Below are 5,724 nucleotides of genomic sequence, written 5' to 3' on the forward strand. Positions count from 1 at the left end.
AACAAACTAACATTTGCATTCTGCCATAATTCAAAGCAGTTTTGTCTTCTTTTATGACATGAACCCTTCTATGATATGGGAACTGAAACTAAAGCAAACAATTAAAGAAGGACTGTACCATATAGAAACATTTTTAGAGAAATGAAAAACCAAAAAAGTCAGACAGAAATTTTGATGTATTTCCACAACGTTGCACAGAGTGTGCCTGTCTCTCCTGGCTCCTCTTCCATGTCCTCCACATCTGCCACCCTCTTTTTCCTCCTCTTCCTTAGCCTGCTCAATGTGAAGGTGGTGAGAATGAAGTCCTTTAAAATGATCCACTTCCACCAAATGGATAGTAAATAATCATCATGCCATACAATTGATAAACTTATTTGTTGTGTCTTCATGTGAAAATCTAATAACTGTAAGGCAGGATCTGTATGAGACCTTTTTGTCATCATCATCATCACCTTAGTATTCATTGTGGCAAGGCTTTTATTGAGTGAATAGTTTATTCTTACATAGGCATAAGGTAAATAATAGTTAACATATAATTAGAAAGTGTTAGTTTTCTTGCTGTTTTATAATTTGCTTTCAAGGAATTACAATATTGTACATTATACCTCTCTCTCTCATAATTGGATAAATTGCGTATCAGCATATCTTCACAGGTAAGTGGGTTTATCTTAATGTAACATTTCTAATATTGTATTATGAATATGACTATAATACTGTATACCATAAAAATTTTATAATGATTCATTCATTGTGTATATGCTTGGTTACCATGAAGCAGTTTTATTGATTATCAGGCTACCATAACATAATAATATTGCTGCTCCTTTATCAATGCATGAATCATTATACCTGTGAATAAATATGAAATTTTCACATTATCTTTTCATTGTTGATATCTAGTAATACATATAGTATTACATAGTTAGTAATACATATAACATCTACAGTGTTTTGTATCATATAAGACAAAATTCATGTAGATACTAACAAACAGAGAATTCATCTAGTAAACAGATGACATAAATTTATGGTACCTATAAGTACAATGCAGTACTGTAAATGCACTTTCTCTTCCTTATGATTTTCTTAATAACATTTCCTTTTCACTTGGTTACTTTATTGTAAGAATACAGTATGCAATACATATTACATATAAAATAGGTTAATTGGCAGTTCATGTTATCAGTAAGGCTTCTAGTCAATATTAGGCTGTTAATAGTAACGTTTTGGGGGAGTTATATGCAGATTTTTTTTTTCCTGCGGTACGTGGGCCTCTCACTGCTGTGGCCTCTCCCACTGCGGAGCACAGGCTCTGGACGCGCAGGCCCAGTGGCCATGGCTCACGGGCCCAGCCGCTCCACAGCATGTGGGATCTTCCCGGACCGGGGCATGAACCCATGTCCCCTGCATTGGCAGGTGGACTCTCAACCACTGCGCCACCAGGGAAGCCCTATATGCAGATTTTTGACTGCATGTGGAGGTTGGTGCCCCTAATGTTCAGGGGTCATTGCTCAAGGGTCAACTGTAACTAGCAGAAAACTTCAACACAAAGCAGTAAGTGGGGTTTACAGTGTAAACTACAGTATGTTGTGTGAATGCAGAGGATAGATGTTACCTCTTCCTGCCAAGTTTTCTGATATTGTCTTATATGTTAAATTAATTATGAGTATAAACAAGAAAGATGGTACAAATATATATAATCAATAGTGACTGAAACCAGAGAATAATTCATACCTCATATGGAGGACCAAGATGAGATAAGTGCTTTACTTTGCCAGTTCTCCACAAACAGCTGCTATACTAAGAGGCAGTATGATTTCACTGGAATATTTTAAAATAGAAATGAGGATAGCCAGAGTGGGAAGGGTATATTTAGGTTCTGAAGGGCAATGATGTTCCAAATGGCAGCTTAGAAGATAGTCTTTCCTATCCAAAATCATAGAGCAACTATATTATCCCTCCCTTCTGACATGTAGAGAGGGAAGTCAATTCTTGTTTAGGTAAAAAGTGATGTTACCTGCTAACATCTGCTAAAACCATCTGCTAATAACATGATGTTATTCAGAATCTGTGTATACAGTGAGAATGAGCAAGAAATATAAAGCAGCAATTGTTATGAGTAATTCACAGTTAAGGGTAGAAAAACTTTGTCCTACAACAATTAGTCACTGCGTAATGAACCCATAGTTTACGGTTCCCAGAGAGAAACACATGAAACTTAAAAACAAACAAACAAAAAGGTACAAAGAGCTCTGTACAGAGAGGACAATGCAAAAGAAAATCATGAGGATAAACTAAAGTCATTCAATCATTGGGATACATTACTTGGCTCTCTTGCCAGTTAGCTAAAACATCTGAAATAGTTAACTAAATCTATTTAGCCATACAGTCTGCCATTTGATTCTTGACACTTTTCCCCTCTGATATTTCAGTAAAGAATGTATTTAGGTACTGTGAAAATAAAGTTACCTGAATCCAGGTGGTATAGAGCCTTGCTCCTCAAAAGAGTGGTTCACAGAGTAACAGTATCATTATTTTCTGAGAATTTTCCACTCTCCTTCCATATTAACTGAATTAGGATTTGCATTTAAACAAGATCTCCAGGTAATTTGTATGCCTCTCAAAATTTTAAAAGTATTGGCAGGAGTTTATTATTCTGGTGCCTTGTCAAGAACTTCCTTACCTCATATCTGCCAAGTTACTTATTATAAGTTTCAGGGGGAAAAAAATCTTTACAGTGAAATGTTGATTTCTTTATAGAGTTAGATTTCTTCTCTGCATTTTTTCCTATGGCACAGCAATTTTGTTTTGCATACTTAGACTCTTTCATAATGGATAATTTATATAGGTATAATATAAAATCAAAAAGTTGGAGAGTGACATCAGCAAAATGGTAGCATAGGAATTTCCAGTACTTTTCCCCTCCTAGAAACATCAATTTGAGCAACACAAAATACTTTCACAAGCGCCAAGGATTCCAAGTCAGAGATTACAGCACCTGGGTGAAGCACAGAAATTTAAAAGAATGTGAATTGAGAAGAGAAGAAGAAATAGATTCACATTATCCCTCCCCAAGCCCAGGGAGCTCAATTCAGAGAGAGACACCCTCCCCATTGGAAAAGGAGAGTGAACTGAGCTCCTGACTTCGCTGTGTGCTGCAGAGCCAGCCTGTCCCAGCACAGGCTGACTGCTTCTCTAGGCGGCTCCCTGTAAGACTCCAAAAATCCAGGCCCTTGGGTTACTTGATGCATCAGTGGCCCAGGTGGCTCCTACAGCCCCAAGCAGATTCCATGGCAGCAGGCTGTGGCAGGCTCCCATGAACCCAGGCTCTTGTCGTATCCCAGCACCAGCTTCCAATCAGCCTTCATGAATTCGGGCTCCAGGCAGGCACACATGAATCCTGGCTCCTGGTTGAGCCCAGCACCAGGCCAAATAACAAGAACCTAGGCTTTCAACCCACCTCACCACCAGGCTTGTTTCCATGGACAAAGTCTCACAACCTCTTAGCACCAGGCTTTCCCCCCCCCCCCCCATTGATCTAGACTGCAGACCAATTCCCACAGACCCAGGATTCTGGACTGCCCCAGCAACAGGCCAGCCCCTGCAGTCCTAGGCTTGAGACTGGCTTCCAAGGACTGAGGTTCCCAGCCTGCTCCAGCCCTACAACAACCTCTCCAGACCCCACCTCCAGACTGGCCCCTCTGAGACCTCAGGTTAAAACTGAATCCCACAGTCCCAGGCTTCAAGATTATTGTAGTTAAAGGCCAGCTCCCATGACCCCTGCCTCCAGTCCAGCTCTTGCAAAATCAGACTCACAACTCATCCCAGTACAGGAAGAGTCCCTGCAATCCAGATGCCAGACTCCCCCTATGGTCCCTGCTGCCTTGTTAAACCCTGTGGGCCCAGGATACAGGTATGTGCATGAAGACCTAAGGCCCAGGCTCACCACCACAGACTCAAGTGCCAGGACCACCCCAGTGAACCCAGGCTCCCCAGCGCACCTCAGTGAACACAGGTACCAGACCAGCCCATCCACAAACTCAGGCACTAGATGTGCCAACCTAAGGACTCCAGCTGCAAGCTTACCTGTGGACACCACCAAATGACCCACTCAGAATCTCTGGTTGGGTTCACTGGTGAAGAGCTTTGCCTGTCAAAGCCAATCTGTAGAAATTGGAAAAGATGTGTATTTCCTCAAATGCACTGACACCAACTCAAGGCCACACAAATCATCAGTAATCGAGGAAACATAACACCACCAAAGGAAACTAACAAAACTCCTAAAGAAATGGAGATCTATGAATTGTCTGACAAATAATTCAAAATAATCCTCTTAAAGATAGGAACTACAAGAAAACATATATAGACAATTAAATGAAATTAGGAAAACAATACATGAATAAAACGAGATGTTCAACAAGAAATAAAAACAATATTTGAAAACTAAACTGATCCTGGAGTTGAATAAAATGACTGAATTAAAGAATATAAAAGGGGGCTTCAACATCAGACTTGATAAAGCAGAAGAAAGAATTAATGAACTAGGGGATAGCTCATGTGAAATTATCCAGGTAGAGGAGTAAAAAGAAAAAAGAATGAAGAAACGCTGCATAAATTATGGGATACCATTAAAAGAAATAATATATGTATTATTGAAGTCTCAGAAAGTAAATAGAGGTAGAAAGGAGCAGAAAGCTTACTTAACTTAAGGAGAGAGATTTTTGACATCCTTGTTCAAAACGTCACCCCAAAACTTCAACCCAAAACAATTTTCTCTAAGACACATCATAATAAAACTGTCTAAAATAAAAAACAGAGAGAATTTAAAAAGCAGCAAGAGGAAAAATTTCTCACATAGAAGGGAAACCTCATGAGGCTATTAGCAGATTTCTCAGCAGAAACCTTACAGGCCAGGACAGAGTGGGATGATATATTCAAAGTGCAACAAGAAAAATCCTGCCAACCAAGAATGCTTTACTTGGCAAAGTTGTTTTTAAGAAATGAAAGAGAAAAGACTTTCTCAAACAAACAAAAAAACAAACAAAAAGCTGAGAGAGTTTATCACAACTAGATCTGCCTTACAAGAAATGCTGAAAGGAGTTCTTCAAGCTGAAAGGAAGGGACCCTGATTAATAACATGAAAACATATGAAAATATAAAATACACCAGTAAAGGTAAATAAAGTCAAATTAAGAATATTTTACATCAAATATGATGGTGTGTTAATCACTTAACTCTAGTATAAAGGTTTAAAGGACAGAATTATTAAAAAAAAACTATAGCTACAATAATTTGTTAATGAATACACATTACAAAAATGTAAATTTTTATATCAAAAACTTAAAATATGGAGCAGACAGTAAAAGGGTAGATTTGTATGTGATTGAAGTTAAGTTATATATGTTATTACTATATATAGATATGCTATAAGATATTTTATATAAGCATCATGGTGACTACAAAGCAAAAACCTACAGTAGATACAAAAAAGATAAAAGAGAATCAAAACATACCACTACAGAAAATAATCAATTTACAAAAAAAGTCAGCAAAAGAGAAAGGTAGGAACAGGGAAGCTCTAAAATAGCCAGAAAACAATTAATATGATAAATGGCATTAGTAAGTCTTTACCTATAAATTACTTTAAATATAAATAGATTAATTTCTCCAATCAAAAGACACAGAATAGGGCTTTGCTGGTGGCAAGGTGGTTGAAAGTCCGCC

The sequence above is a fragment of the Phocoena phocoena genome, chromosome 17, assembly GCF_963924675.1.
Source record: "Phocoena phocoena chromosome 17, mPhoPho1.1, whole genome shotgun sequence".
NCBI lineage: Eukaryota > Metazoa > Chordata > Mammalia > Artiodactyla > Phocoenidae > Phocoena > Phocoena phocoena.